Genomic DNA, 16,834 nt, shown 5'->3' with positions numbered 1-16,834 from the left:
ATATTGACCAATGCTTGAATAAATAATAAGAATGTCAGCATTGGATTGTTACTGGCAGAGTGCTGTGGGAGAGGCTTGTGGTAAATACAGTCCTTCTCTATTAGCCAACCAAAACTAAAGTGAAACAGCAGACAGAGGGAAAAAAAATGATGATTTCTTTAATCAGCAATTACAAGTGTACTGCTAACATTTATTATAATACAAGATGGAAAGTACTTCAGAAGCTAAAAAATAAGTAAAATTTTATAAAGAACTATGTATTCTAACATCTGGCATGTTCATCCTCATATACTTTCCCTTCACTGAGATCATCCAAAACTTCAGACATCATATCTTTTGAAGCAATCTGTAATGGGCAAATTTGCATTGAACTTTGTAGGAGATGTCGTACAGTCATTAGACAGGTGCACATGAGCACAATGAAAATCTGTAACAGGATTGTGAAATGGAATAACTGAGACCAGAAAATTGGACTAATTTAAAGAATAACTGGATGTTGTAATTGAAAAATGGCAAGATGCTATTCTGGAAGTTTAACGTTAAAATCGCTGAAGGACTATATTCCTCTGTCTCCTTTTTGATTCTGCAATTAAATCTATTTGCTAATTTTTTTTTCAAATACGTACAGCATGTAGCCTTACCGCTTGAAATGCATATTGAGAAATTGCAGGTGCACATTGTTTTCTCTGCTCATATTATAGAAAATCATGTTTGCTTGTAATTTCCTGACATTATCAAACAGGCTTTTTACTGGCAGCGTTTGTGAGAACACTGGTACTTCCAAGCATTCATCTGCTGAAAAACTGATTCATAATTATCAAGTATTATCAGTCCAGAGATAGGCTATAGCCTGGACAAACAGTTGAATTAAACAAATGCATCATCTTCTGTGAAGCTGCTGGGCTAATTTTGCAATTCATTGAGGAGCCATGTTTAGGGGAGCTTGGTCAGAGTATCGCGCTACAATGCTTTGCTTTGGCTTTATCTTTGGTTTATGAGCAATGGGATTTTGAAATTAACCCTCACTTTTCTGGAATAATGTGCTCTTATTGGTGTAGTCTAACTCCATCAGTATAATAATTAGAAAACCTTACAGGACAGGTTACAATTGACAGGTGCCAATTTCTGATGAGAGAATAAATTGGTCTTAAATATTGGTCATTGATGTGAATGAAAATTTACAGAATGATTTAAATTTTGGGCCATAGAAACGTTAATCTAAGTGCCACTGTGTGTTGGTTTAAACACTATTTCAGTAAAACTGATGTTAACAAGTCGGATTGTACAAGGCACATTAATTAAAATCAGTCATTTGAAAATATTCCCATTCAAGAAATGCTAGCGAACAGAATTATTCATTATGTTTTGTACTTAAAATAATTTTGCATGGAGCAGCCATTGGTCAGTAGATATCGTTGGTTTTGCTTTGGTTAAAATGTATTTGTGGATGATGGCATGCTATCCTGTCACATCACAGGCGTGAAAATGTGAAACCTTTTAGACATTGAATCAAATCACTGTGCTTTTTTGGCTCAATGACATTTCAGTGCTGAAAGAAACATGGGTCCTGTTGGAAAGCAAAGGGCTTTGGTTTTGTATTTTTGTCATGATCTCTGTAGGCTTTGTGCAGCTAATTAATTTCGTGCAGTATGAAAGAACTGCAGTAAGGCACAAGGCAGCTATGATACAAGGAGAGCTTGGTTCTTAGAATGGTACTTTACCCTTTATTTAAAGAACTGTTGTCCATTTAATGACTCAAGTTTTTTCTGGTCTTATAATGCTATCATCTGTTTCAGGATGGGTAGTTTGATGCTATTACTGAACAGTGATATTTTTTTTTTAATTGAGCATTTGATTAAAGATTACAAAATCAGTCATACATGGCTTTTCTCTAACCTTTTTGAAATATCTACATTAAAACAGATTAATCAGTCGAAACCTGCAATGCCAAAGTGATTAAAGACTTAACAACAATCCAGGTTTGTTCAATGTCATATCAGTTGTATGACACTTTGATCTTTAATTTCTCTGTCCGATGATCCTACTGCACTAGCCAGCTGGCAAAGAAACAACTCTCTGAAAGCTTGTACTTTCAAATAAACTTATTGGACTATAACTTGGCGTTGTGTGACTTTTAACTTTGTCCACCCCAGTTCAACACCCACACCTCCACATCATACATTAAAAGGTTTACATCAAGCTGACGTTTTTTTCTATATTACCAAATATGATGTCACAAAACATAATGCTTTAATGGGTGAATTAAAATGTGAAGCCTTGGCTTGGCCATTTATCTGTTGCTGTTATTATCTTCATTAACTGAGGAGCAGACTTCACGTACAAAGAATTATGGTCCAAACCAGATTTGATGCTGCATTTTAAATATGTTCTATCATTTGAGTTTCAGTACATAAACTGCAATTCCCATATCGGGTAATTCTCTCCTGTACTGCTTTCATTCTACATCCAAGTACCACTCCATATCAGTTCTGAAAATTTAGATATAGAGGAAGCCATTGCTTGCTGGTAAAGACAAAGGCTATTGGCAGCAGCTCCACACTAAAGATACCTTGTTGGTTCCTGTATTCAATAATACTACTTTATATACCTATTTATTCCTTTCTCATGATGAAGTTTATTCTATTTAGAATGATAAATTGATGTTTTTAGATTATATACCCTGCTTGATTTTTCTTTCCTTTAGTTTTTGCAAGTTTCTTATCTTCATATTATCTTGTCACTGGCATTATCTTAAATCAGTATTTCGCATTTTTTTCAATTGATTGTGAAAATTTTAGGTTGTGCCTTTATAAATGCATTTAAATAATGATGCTCGTTGAATATAGATAAAAAGGAGAATTGAAGTCCAGAAATATGCATTTACATTAATACAGTGAAGTGAGAGATCATTCATTGAGATAGGCAGACTACAATTATCCTTTTATATTGGAATGCTCATGCACAACATTTTCACTGTAGCTGAACCTGTGAATTGGTGAAATAAATTATTGTCTTACTTTAATTTATCGTCAATATTTGCAAAGCATCAATGTCAAAATAACCATGCAAAGTAGAGGGAGCAATGCTGTAAATGTTAATTGCTTAATCTTTCTATAATCTGTTATTAATTTCATGCTAGAGCCAGAGTCTAAGAGCTATGCAGCATGGAAACAGACTCTTTGGCTCGACTTGTCCATGCCACTAGATATCCTAAATTAATCTAGTCCTATTTGCCAACATTTGGCCCATTTCCCTCTAAACCTTTCCTATTCATGTACCTATCCAGATGACTTTTAATTGTTGTAATTGTACCAGCCTCCACCACTTCGTCTGGCAGCTAATTCCATACACACACCACCCTCTGTGTTTAAAAAGCTGCCCCTTAGGTCCCTTTTTTTTTAAAATCATTCCCCTCTCACCCTAAACCTATGCCCTCTAGTTCTGGACTTCCCTAACCCAGGAAAAATACTTTGTCTATTTACCCTATCCATGTCTGTTATGATTTTATAAACCTCTATAAGGTCACCCTTCGTCCTCCAATGTTCCAGGGAAAATAGCCCCAGCCTAGTCAGCCTCTCCCTATACAGAGGAGCTTTGATTATCTGGCATTCGATTAACCGAATTTCGGATTATGCGAACAATGTCTCAAGGGCCCGATGCTTGGCTAACAATGTTATCTGGCATTCGATTAACCGAGTGAAATACTGCCCACCCATGTGTTTCCTCTGTATAGCTCAAATCCTCCAACACTGTAACATCCTTGTAAATCTTTTCTGAACCCTTTCACGTTTCACAACGTCCTTCATATAGCAGGAGAGCAGAATTGCATGCAATATTCCAAAAGTGGCTTACTCAATGCCCTGTACAGATGCAATATGACCTCTCAACTCCTGTACTGCAATACACTAACCAATAAAGCAAGCATACTAAATGCCGCCTTCACTATCCTATCTACTGCAACTCCACTTTCAAGGAACGATGAACCTGCACTCCAAGGTCTCTTTGTTCAGCAACACTCCCCATGACCTTACCATTAAGTGTATAAGTCCTGACCTGATTTGCCTTTCCGAAATGCAGCACCTCACATTTATCTAAATTTAAACTCCATCTGCCACTCCTCAGCCCATTGGCCCATCTGATCAAGGTCCCATTGCACTCTGAGGTAACTTCCTTCACAATCAAATTGTGGTATCATCTGCAAATTTACTAACTGTGTATCACCTGTGTTCACATCCAGATCATTCATATAAATGGCAAACAGCAGTGGACTCAGCACTGATCCTTGTGGCATACCACTAGATTAGATTAGATTTTTAGATTAGATTACTTACAGTGTGGAAACAGGCCCTTCGGCCCAACAAGTCCACACCGCCCCGCCGAAGCGTAACCCACCCATACCCATACATCTACATTTACCCCTTACCTAACACTATGGGCAATTTAGCGTGGCCAATTCACCTGGCCTGCACATCTTTAGACTGTGGGAGGAAACCGGAGCACCCGGAGGAAACCCATGCAGACACGGGGAGAACGTGCAAACTCCACACAGTCAGTCGCCTGAGGCGGGAATTGAACCCGGGTCTCAGGCGCTGTGAGGCAGCAGTGCTAACCACTGTGCCACCGTGCCGCCCACCTAGTCACAGGCCTCCAGTTTGAAATGTAATCCTCTTACATTCTCTGACTCCTATCTTCAAGCCAGTTCTGTATCCAGATGGCTAGCTCTCCCTTTATTCCATGTGACCTAACCTGCATGACAGGTAGAGCTGGACTGACAAAACTTAAATCTTTGGGGAATAATCAATAGTTGCTCCCAAATTTCTCTTTCCTATTGTTCAAGGTGTGAAATGCACAGAAATTATTTCACTCCATTTAACTCTTCCTTAATGATCTATATTTTCTGCAAGTGTACATTAAGTTTATAAGTATACAAGGTGAAAGGCACTCGCCTGAACAGAGGCTAAAAATTAGTGAGGAATCAGACACCATCCTAATTTGAAATACTAATTACCAGTACTATCACTTGAAACCAACCTGACTAGGTAAAATACATATGGAATAACTTAGTGACATAATTAAACAAAAACCAAAAGAACTACAAATGTTAGAAATCAGGAACAAAACCAGAAATTGCTGGCAAATCTCAACAGGTCTGGCAGCATCTGTGGACAGAAAATCGACTTAATGTTCGGTGTCCAGTCACCTTCCTTCAGAGCCCATGTCTGATAGTTTCAAGAGGACTTTTGTTACTTGGGGTCCAAGCAGCTGATGGAAAAGTCCTGAACAGTGGAGCAAGTAAAACCTGGGGATGCACAAGAGATCAGGATTAGAATACCACTGAGTGGTGTAGGGCTAGAGGAAGTTGCCAAAATACCAATCAGCGGAAGGAGGCACTCATGGTGACCTATTTGCTTGTTGCCTATGTCAGAAAAAGTAGCTAAACTGCCTTCATTCAAGCATTGCGAGCCAGTTGACCCAAAGAATAAGTGTTGCTAGGTGTTCCTTTGCAACTGCTAACCCACTTAGAATGAATGGTTTTTTTTCGTAGCTGTCCACCCAGCAGTCAGTCCAGAAACCAAAATGGTAGGTTCGTGAAACTCTGTGTGGAGCTGTTACTTTAGGTGTCTTCTCAAATTTTGTTTTCTCTCTTTATCAGCAAAGTAATGAGATGAAAAATATAATGACAGCTGCAACAGTGTTCAGCCAGGGAAAGTAAGCAGCCTATCTTTTAGTTAACTATATATTTATACTTTTATAACATTTGTGTTGGCTTATGATCATTTCACGGCAGCACTCAAAGCACTTCTAATGATGAGTAATACTTTGTATTTTTGAAATAGTTCTCATCAAACCACTCCTTGTGTCTATGTAGAATTTAATATCAAACAAAGAAGCAATTTTGGTTGCCAAGTTTAAGTTTTGATTATATTCTGGAGGTGTCTGTGAAGTATTTATTTCCTTTTTCATGTTAACATACACTTGTTTCCCATTCATTTTCTGCGGAGGGTGTGGTGGAATCTGTGCCAAAAAAACCAAGCCCAGTTTTACTAATACTTGCTGTGCATGATATTAGTTGCTGAATGCATTATTAGAATCTACTATTACTTTTCACCTTGTTTTTTTTTCTGGAAATAGTTATCATTCCACAGCTAAGAAGGTGCTTTATTATCATCCTTTCTTCAAACTTCTTTATGATGTTGCTTTTCAACATTTTTTTCAGATAAAAGACTGAACTGAATGAACGTTGCACATTATGCAATTTATGTAATTTGATATTGTTTATAATTGGCGTTTATGATTCTATTCAAGCTCGATCAGTTAGAAATTTATGGCATTCATCAGTTAGGATCAACATTCTCTGTAGGTGGCCTTTGCTGGGTTCCATGCATGATTGGCTTCTGGTTTTGGATTGTTGCTGTTTCATGTGGACCTCAAGTCCGGGCACTGATAAATAAATTAAAAGAGCGTTGCTTGGGATGCTACCCCTCCAACTGTGCAAGCACACTCTCTCAAACAGCTACAGGAAGCCTTAAGATTCTATCTTTTCAACACTAATTTTTTTGACCAGTATCATTAACATGCCTAGTATTCACAGATTTTCTCACAATGTTCAAAAATAGATTTAATCCATTATGCTACATGATATTTGATTCAATAAATTGTCAAATCACAGCCCACCGATAATACTTCATTCTTAGTTCTGCTATTGTTTTGATTTTAATTTATCTTAGTGTAAACAATGCTATTGTCTATTATCAATTCTTGAGGTAGTTCTAAAAAGATTAGATAATCCAAAATGAATGCTGGTAGTTCCCTCTGGAAGTACAGACCTCTAAGCAAAATGCCATTTGATAAATTGATACATTGTTTGTTTAGGTTTAAGTGCATCCTGCTCATATCCACAGGATTTTAAAGATGTAGTTTTGTCAATGTTTGGAATGTGCTGTACTTCCAGAATTCCACCAACAATGATGGACACTATTGCCTGTAATGGTGGTTGTTTTATCATTAAACGATTACTTTCACTGAAAAGTTAGATTTTTAAAAGATTTCATTTTTTTAATCATTATTGTGGTTTTGCTGCCTTTTTCATTGTGTCTGGAATACGCTAAGTCAGTGCAAAACAGACCAGAATACTGAATATTGCTTCAATCGAGAATGTCTTGAGTGATATTGAATTTTTGAAGGTGTACTTAGCCCATTTTTTTCTTTTGTCTAGAAGCATGTGGTATGATGTACATTTTCCAAACTGAGTCCTCCTTTGCTTTGTCTGTAAAGTAATTGGTATATCTTCAAATAAAATCTGATCTAATAATTCTGTGTGAAGTCCACATGTTTTTTGAAGAATAAAATTAAACCATGATCTGGTGCAAACCTTTGAATCTAATGATTATCCTGAAATCCATTCTTTGCTCTGTTAGCTGTTGGCAGCATTCCCACCTCTGAGATGGAACACTGTCAAATCAAAACTCTCGTTTCAATGCCACAATGAGGGAGTCTTGTCAGATGTGCTGTTTTTGTGGATTCCGTATTAAACGAAGACCCTGTAAGCTCCCTCATGTGGACATAAAATCCCTTATCGTAACAATATCTTAAAGTGCAGGGAAGTGATCCTTGGTATCCATTACTGCATTTTTTTTTCGTTCCTTGAACATCATTGAATAAACAGATTATCTAGTCATTAACCTTCTGCTATTTGTAGGAGTTTTCTGTGTGCAAATTAGCTGCTGTTTCCTTCAACAGTTAGTTGAATAGTTAATTGAAAACTGCAAAGCTACACATAAAAGTACGTCTTGAAATATATTGGACATTATTTATGATATGTAGCTTGATTTTACTGATGTACAGATATGAGCTGCTATCCGATAGACGGCTGTAGGTGGCTCAATGATCTGGTCTGCAGCAGAAAACTTCAGCTAGACAGCTGAAGTTGGCAGGCAATTACTTGGTACTTTGTTGCAATAGACTTTGAAAAGTCAGTTGAGAGAAAATCCCTCTAGCTTGGTTGCACTATCAGAACACTCTGCCAAATTATGTGCACGTACAGATAGAGTAGATTCTTCTATGACAATACAATATTACTTTCTGTTTAGAGCCACTGACTTACATCTTTTAGATGCTTTTGCTGAACTAATGTATTGTCTGGCATTTGATCTTGTTGGCCAGTTACCAAGATTCTTTTCATACAAAAATTCTTTCTTTTAAACTAAAGATGTTTGTTTTTTCTCTGTTTTACTTTCACGTGTACTTACCCACCTGGTAGGGCAATGTTGTGCCTGAAGTTGACTGTCACCATGGTTAAGGAATGGTAAACTGTTTGTTTGACTTTTGGCTGGTGGAAGATAGGTTGCTGTGTTACAAATTTCAGTGGTGCATCTATTCCACTGGGTGAAACAACTGATGAAACTAGTTGCGCACATTATGCTGGATTCTCCAACAAGTTGCCATCACATGCAGATTATTATGCTGCTTTTTTTTTTGAAGTAATAAAAGAGCTCTGCACTTTTGACAGGAAATTCCAGATAGAAGTTCCTTCAGAAATGCAGAGCTGTACTTTAATTCTGACCGATCCCGTCCGGTATTGAATAGTTAGGGAAAGCAAACCATGCCCACTTCCACAGCCCTCTCTGACTGTTTTCTGACATTTAAATGATCAGCGTCACAAGGAGCCACTTTGACAGCTCCTGTGAAAGAACAATGACACAAAGTTGGCATGCTGGAATGGGTGGGTAGGGTGCCAAGCGAGTAGATTGGTAGGGCCCTTGGTGGCAAGGAGAACTGGTAACTGAAGAAGCATTCAAGGGAGGCCGGATGTATAGGAGATATGAATCTCAGCAGGAGATGGTGCTTATTGAGCTGGTGGTGGTAGGGAATGTTAGGTTCAGGGAAGATGTCACGTCTTGTGGCAGAGGTGGGGATATGGTTTGTTGTCATGTCTGGGTAGGGGGAATGTTGGTTTCAGGTATTGGGAGGTGTAGTTGGGGTTGGGAGTTGTTAATTTGCAGGTCAGTTGATCAATTATTTAAGAGTTAGACGAGATTTTTAATAGGCTTAATTTTCTTGAATACGTATCTACTTAACTTAATGAAGCACTCTCAATTGTCCAATTTACATGGTTACTTTTGAGGTTAGCAATTGCATGGGCATTAGCCAGTGGAATCTTCAATTGTGTGAGCAATCCCCTTGGTGTCTGTTGCAATGGAAATTCCACAGGGTCCCTGTGCACAACTCCCATCTAAGCTTCAGAAATGATTATCTTGCTCAGAAAATCATTATAGACAGATTTGAGTATTGGATAGTGCTGCAATTAATGTCTGAAGCAAATTAAGTATGGTTTTCACTGTTATACCAAAATGCACTTTATGTATTGTTAACAACTTTCTGAAAGTCTGAAAATTTAGAAGACTAAGGGAACCGAATGAAATGCTTAAAATATGTGGTGGAATGTCATGTCACAAATAACAGGAAATGTCTTCATTGATCTTCAAGTTACTAATGTGATATTACTTAATATTTAATATTAAGTAATTATAGAAGTATTAAAGAGAAATTATAAAACTCTTTGTTCACAGAGATAATGGTTAAATTTTGGAATTCTCTTCAATGAATCATTGTTTAACCAGATATCATAGACTCTGCTCAACAGAATGAGACAGCTGGTTGCAAAAGAAGAAATTAGATAGTGATGGTGAACATACAGAATTGAGCTAAATGATTTTAAAAACAGGAGGAAACTACTCCCTGTTTGACTGACCAAGAAGTTAAGTTCCTTGCTCAAACATTCTGTGGCTCTTATGTTTAAATTTATATTAAGAGGATTGCCTTGTTGGGAGCCTATTGTGTTGTTGGAGGGTATGAGTTCAGTATTGTTGACTGTCATGGAATCAAATGATGTTCAATATTACTGTCATCTAATGCCGTAGGAAAAAAAGTATAAGTTAGAGTGTACAACTGAATTAGAAGCAGGACTAGGTTGCTTGGCTTTTTGAGCTTGCTTCACCACTCGAGATCATGGCTGATCCCAGGGATGAAAGGCTTGTCATATGAGGAGTGGTTGAGCACTCTGGGTGTGCTTAATGGAGTTTAGAAAGATGAGGGAGGATCTCATTGAAATTTACAGAATACTGAGAGGCCTGGATGGACTGGATCTGGAGAATATGTCTCCATTAGTAGGATAGATGAAGACCTGAGGGGATTAGTGGTGCTGGAAGAGCACAGCAGTTCAGGCAGCATCCAAGGAGCTTCGAAATCGACGTTTCGGGCAAAAGCCCTTCATCAGGCTTTTGCCCGAAACGTCGATTTCAAAGCTCCTTGGATGCTGCCTGAACTGTTGTGTTCCTCCAGCACCACTAATCCAGAATCTGGTTTCCACCATCTGCAGTCATTGTTTTTACCTCGAAGACCTGAGGGCACAGCCTCATGGAGGAATGGCCTTTTAGAAATGAGGTGAGGGGATATTTCTTCAGCCTAAGGATGGTTAATCTGTGTCACAAAAGTCTGTAGAGACCATTTTAGTGAGAGTATTTAGGACTGAGATAGGATCTTGATTAAGTGGATCAAGAGGGGAGAAGGCAAGAGAATGTTCACAGTGCACTAGTTGTGATCTGACTAGTGCCTTGTATGGTTTCAGTAAGACATCCTGGTTTTTATTATCCATACTATTTGAATTAAAGGCCAACAATCCATTTGCCTACCTATTACCCATGGGACGCCGCTGCTGGTTTTTGAGAGCCTTCGGCATCTGAGCTGTGCAATCTCTCAGCATTTTAATTTTTTTTATTCTTCCTATCAAGTTATGGAGTGCATGAAGTCATTTTGACTTAGAACCTGCGCAGGTATAATATTGTTTTACATTAAGTTGTCAACTCATACAGTTTCCCTGTGATACGGTCCAACAATGGCTTTATTGGTACATCAATAATAGTTCAGTTATGAAGTTTAAAAATGCTGTTCAGTAATGTCATCCATAACAAAATCCAGTAACCATGCTTTTATGGCATCTATTGATTGTCATCATGTGGTTCAATCATTAATGGTGTCCAGAAAATGGTGTTTATGACACAACAGTAATGTTGCTGAAGTTACCAGTGCCCAATAATCGCATACAATAATGATGTTCATGAATAGTACTCAGTAATAGTGCTTTTGTTTTCATTTTTAAAGGATCATAGACTTTTTTTCCTTTAGATGGCATTTTTTTTCAAACTATTCTGTTGCATTCTTAGAAATTTGCGACAGACGACTTGATCTTTCATTTCTGGGAACTGTAGAGCATTGGAATACTGGAATCCTGAAAAGTCATAATCCTGTACTGAGTCTCAAGTTGTAAGTAGAAACCTTCTCTTTGTTATTGTAATGGAAAATAATTGTTTTAATTTTAAATTTAAGTTACTTGTTCTTGTGGGATTCTCATCTAGTCAACAATAAATTTTTGGGCGTGAACAGGAACAAAAATGATAAATTCTCAATTTTTATGGTTGTCTTGAGGTATTCTGAAAATATTTTGTGACTAGGAGGTAGTGGTTTTTAACTAAGATAGTCAATACTGTCCTTTTGTGTACCGATATCATTCTGTTTTCTCCACCTGTTCTAGTGGAAGTACGATATGTAAATATTAATGAACATTGCACAAAAAATAATAATGAAAACTGGAACTGTACTACTCCAGGATTTTGTTTGAATTAATTTGTTTGCCAACTGTTAAAAGCAGACAACTCAGAATTGAATGACTCCAAAAGTAAATGCATCTTTATATCGCTTGTTTAATATCATAAGACATTCCAAATCAAAAGAAGAATGTTGCTGTAAGGGAAAGGTAATATGGTAAAAAGCAAGTCTCTATGATCACATAATAAGCAGCTCACTAATTATACCAGGTCACAGGAATGAGGTAAGCTGGGAATTGAGGGGCTGGAAGGCAAGACCATGCTTTTATCCTCCATACTCTCTGACATGGAATATGAGAGCTTTTTTATTGTCACTGGCCTTGAACTGCTGAGAATGATCTCCTCCGTAAAACACAGGAACTGCAAGCGTTCTGGTCCTCTACTGGGTTGCTCTCTTCTTTTTTGATGTGTGCCACCTTGTCATGCAAGAAATGGGGAAGAAAGCCAATGATTCTGATACAATGTGTTCAGGTTATGGGGCATGCTAATATTGAACAGTTAGAGGTGTATAGAAGCAGAGAGATGAGTTGGAGTATCTGGATGTTATGCATGAATGTTGATTGCCAGAATGGACTGAGTGGGTCTGATAGATGTGTGGCACGTTGTACAGTGAGAGAGCTTGCTAGTGAGTAAATAAGAGGTCATATGAAGGTCCATTCATCCACTTTAACCACCCACATGAGATAATTAGATGCTGATGCAAGGTCCTTTTTGTTCAGCTGCTGGGAGTTGACCTCTCTGATCACTTGTTCTGGTTCCTTTTGAGACGCATCCTTGAAGCTGATCCGACTTCTCCACTTTGTGCATATTTCCATTGCATGTCTCCATTGCTGCATTCATCTAGAACCCTTCTGTTTTCCATGGTTTAAATTCAACAATATTATTCAGCTTTCCTTAAATACAGCCTGTCTTTCTTAAAGAACAGTCTATTCCCCTAGCTACTGACTCTAGCTTCCTCATAGGTTTAGTCTCCGACTGTACCCAATCAGTTTATAACCTTCCAGTTGGTGTCACATTTTAATCTTTTTGACTGTATATTAGTGTTATCACTGAGATCTGCTTTCTTCCATTCTTTCTCCACTGATCTTCTGCTGAAACCATCTATTTTGCCTTCTTGCTATCCTTAGGTTTGACTATTACAATACACAGGGCAAAAGTGAGGACTGCAGATGCTGGAAACCAAGTTTAGATCAGAGTGGTGCTGGAAAAGCACAGCAGGTCAGGCAGCATCCAAGGACAACCTGCTGGTTTTCCACATGTACTTTCCATGAACTTGATGGCATTCCAAACTCTGTACTTATCCTAAAAAAAACACTAATTCCTGTTGTCCTATCTATTCTATACACTGATCTGCATTGATTTTAATATTCCTATCCATCTTTTCAAGTCCCTCCATCACTGCAAATGTTCCCATCTCTCTCCTCTCCTCTATAACCAAAAGTTCTGAGATATTAGTTTTGGTATTGGCCCCTTGTGCATCCCTAATTTTTCAATACTTTTGTATTACTGGCCACTACTGTAAACTCTCAATTTGTTCCCTGTGCCCCTCTGCCTCACTTACTCCTTTTAAGACATTGTTAAAATCTGCCTCTTTGGCCAGGCTATTGATTCTAATATCTCATGTGGCTTGGTGTAACATTTTGTTTTCTTCTATTCATTCCTGTAAAGTTGACAAGTCTAGCGCTGGAAACGCATGACCATGTCCTCACCTTTTTTCCTCACTCCTGTAAAGTGCCTTGGATCCTTATTACAGTTGCTGCAGCTAGAACTCACTATGTGGTCTCAGCATAGTGCTGACTGCTCTTTAGCCTCATATATTTTGATGTGCTCTTCTCTTTCCAATGGATGACTAAGTCACATTTCTAAAATCACATTCAAATGTCTCAGACATTTTAAAATAAGATTTACATTTATTAGGAATCTACCTTGCCTCCAATGTAAGCGCACATATTTCTGTCAGAAAGCTTTGAGTTGAAATCTCTCTAGTGACTGTCCTCCTGTCTGCATGTGCATGCATGTGTATTAAAACAGGAATGGGACAAGTTGCAGACCTCTTGTTCAGTTCTGAAAACTTTGTTGTCATATTGAAGGAACTGAGAACCTGTCTGGCTTCCCAAGTGGATGTAACAGTGTGATTATCCTCTTAAGAAGTTACATAAGCTTGGATCTAAACATAATTCAAAATCTACTTAACTCCAGGATGTTCCCAATAACTGAGCAAGTTTGCTGCATTTTATTCTTACTTTTATTTTCCCTGTGATATCACCTGTTTCTCCAAGAAGGAACTGGTTAAACACTTGGAGAAAATAATGCAGGCATAAATGAGTAAACAGCTCTAAGATAGTCAGCATAAATTTGATGAGCTGAATTGCCTCTTTCTCTGAATTGCAATTTTATGATCGAGCAGTAGTAAAATGACTTGTGCCTAATTATTTAAGGTACACTAATTGTTGGCTTTGTACCAGTTAGATTAAAAATTGATTTCTGTAGTTAAGGTACAACGCACAGTTTCTGAACAAATTCAAAATCCCCACACCTACCCACCCCCCACCCCCTTTATGACCACTGATGTAGTTTTAGATAGATGATCCATTGAGAAAATGGTTAAGACTGAACAATTAATTGTTGGAAGTGCACTAGGGAATCACTGCCAACAGCTGATGTCTCTAGCTATATTTTAACTCATCGCATCGCTGAACCGGAGGCAAAACCTGGAGGATTTTCGACAGATTCTTTATGAAATTTATGTAGAGAAAGAGCAGTACAAGGAGATATTAAATCAAACTCTCCATTTCTAAATAGCTTTCATCTCTGTACTCGAATATGTCTCTCACCAAGTATTCCATTGAGAGCAAAGAAAAAGATCCAAAGTAGATATATTTGAAATGAAGTCTCAGGAAATGCAATCTTCATCTAATCTTAATGTTGTAACAGTAAGTGATAACTGTCTTCAAAAGTATGTGTTCAGTTGTTTCCCTTGCAGTGTGTTTACTGTTGGATCTGGTGATGTAATTTGGGTTCAATATTCAAACATTTGGACTCATGGAGACATACTAAAAGTCAGGATCAATGTGTAGTCTTGTTAATACAGTATGAATTGAGTTCTAGAATGTGTGCCCTATTTACAGGTGCCAATAGACACAACAATGAGTGCAGTCTCATTTTACATCCAGACTGTCCTACCTACCATATTGGTTAGGGTTATCTCACAAAGTCTGATATGCATGCCTAAAACCAGAGCTAACCATTGGCCTAATGCCACTAAAGGTATTTCAGGCCATCTGTGAAATTAGACTTTGAATGACCAGTGTGTATATGCCCATGTCTTCAAATTCTTTGCACCCAAACCAACAGTACTTAAGGACTGTTGAAAGTAACCACCCAAGTGTTGTACGTACTTTTGTTATTGAGCCAGAGCTAGTGGAACTGTTCCTCCCAGCCTCACATTAAAGCTATAGGTCATTAACTGCCACTGTTCTCCTTGTGTACCATTGGATTTTCAAAAAATTATTTTCAAAGTGAATTAATGATGGAAGAACTGACAGTCATCATGTGCATATATGAGCATTCACATGCACTTGATATCTGCTTTTAGGTGGTTTAAGTGTGCATTGCAATGAGTTTTTTAAATTTTCCTATTGATTCAAGATATTCATAAAGTGAGAGAATTTCAAATCAGGGTTGTTTCTAACTTTTAACTTCTCCAGAGACCAGAGACTTTCTTTAACCACAGTCATGGTGCCACCTGGTGTTTCATTTGAATATGCCATTTGTACAAGAACAAATAATGCCAAGTATATGAATGAATTTAAAATTGAATTAAAATGTTGTACAGGCTTGACAAAAGCTTACTCATGCGCATTTAATAATTACAAATTGTCAGGTGGAAAGCAGCGTGTGTGGTGGTGTAAGTGTGAGAGAATTAATGATGCTTTTTTTTCCCAAGTCTTAAAACTGTTTCATTTCACAATCCATTAATGAATGCTGTTAACAATAAACCTGACTTTCCAGTCTGCTTTTAGGATTTCATAGAATTGGAAAAGTCCCAATTTATAAAAGATAGAAAAACCAAGCTGGATTAGTAACACACTTAAAAGACCCTCTAGTCTGACAAATTCTATTTAAAATTGCTCCCAACAAAGTATTTTGTTGGAAGCAAAGTCTGGATGAAGCATGAATTGAACACTATGGATTGTAGCACCAACTGATGGTCTTGCTGTTCCTGGCGTATCTCCCAGGAATTTCCTGATGCAAAATATGAAACATTTCCATTTTACTGGCTATTCTCCTCCTTCCAGAAATTGTCCCATGCATGATTCATTAAGAAAGAAAGGAAAGATTTTTGGAGGATTTAATTTGCTAGTAGTGGGATGAAAAATGTCTGTAGAAAAATGTATAGTATTTTAATTATACTTTTACATACTGAAATAGGACTGTGTTTATCTTTATTAGATACAGGGCAACCACAGTTCCATTGTGTAAAGCCTTTTATAAGTCAGGCTTTTGAACAGGTTCTTCTAGAAGGTAGAACCCTGACTGGACAGAATTACTAACTCTGTTTGTCATGGTGTTCTGCAAGGCATTTAATATTAAAGTACTTCAAGGAGAATTCTGCTTGTCTACATTTATAGTTGATGGGTTCCACTCCGTACATAGTAAAATCCTGAAACAACTTTCTAAGTAGTAGAGAATTGTCTGCTACCTTCAAAATAGATGATACTAACAGTGGTTTTGGATTGAAGCCGACCAAATAGTTTTCAGAATAACATCTACATAGTTTCCTTCTGCACTGGCTTTGCAGCAGCTAAGTATTAAGATCCATGACTGATACAAGACCAGTAAAAGGATGAAGGAAAAGGGTCAATTTTGTTCTTTGCCCTTGAATCAGAATCCATAATAACTTCATCAAAAGAGGCTGGATAAATACTTGAAAGAAATCTTCAAAAGGGTAAGTGGAAAGAACAAGAGAATATGACTAAATACATGATCGTTTCAGAAAAATGCACGGTAATAGTCTGAATGGCCAACTTTTTGAGCTGCGCATTTCTGCTGTTCTCACTGACTATTTTGACATCCATGTAAAGTTGTTATGGTGCCTCTCCAGAAAGAAGTGGCAGTGAAATTCAAGTGAAGTGTGAATGTGATTCCTGAATTCAGTGAAGCTCTGATAT

At 37.6% G+C, this 16,834-nt stretch overlaps 1 protein-coding gene across 1 annotated transcript in view; it reads left to right on the top strand.

The window, feature by feature from the left end:
• Positions 1 to 16,834, top strand: part of LOC140463021 (extracellular sulfatase Sulf-2-like) — a 323,741-nt gene that overhangs the window by 116,228 nt on the left and 190,679 nt on the right. Inside the window, exon 3 of the mRNA XM_072556628.1 lies at positions 11,223 to 11,322. The gene's annotated coding sequence lies outside the window, so the exon portion shown is untranslated. The remainder of the gene's footprint in view (positions 1 to 11,222; positions 11,323 to 16,834) is intronic.

The sequence above is a fragment of the Chiloscyllium punctatum genome, chromosome 37 (genome assembly GCF_047496795.1).
Source record: "Chiloscyllium punctatum isolate Juve2018m chromosome 37, sChiPun1.3, whole genome shotgun sequence".
NCBI classification, from domain to species: Eukaryota; Metazoa; Chordata; class Chondrichthyes; order Orectolobiformes; family Hemiscylliidae; genus Chiloscyllium; species Chiloscyllium punctatum.
Note: the sequence above shows the minus strand (reverse complement) of the source record. Positions and strands in the feature narration are given on the sequence as shown.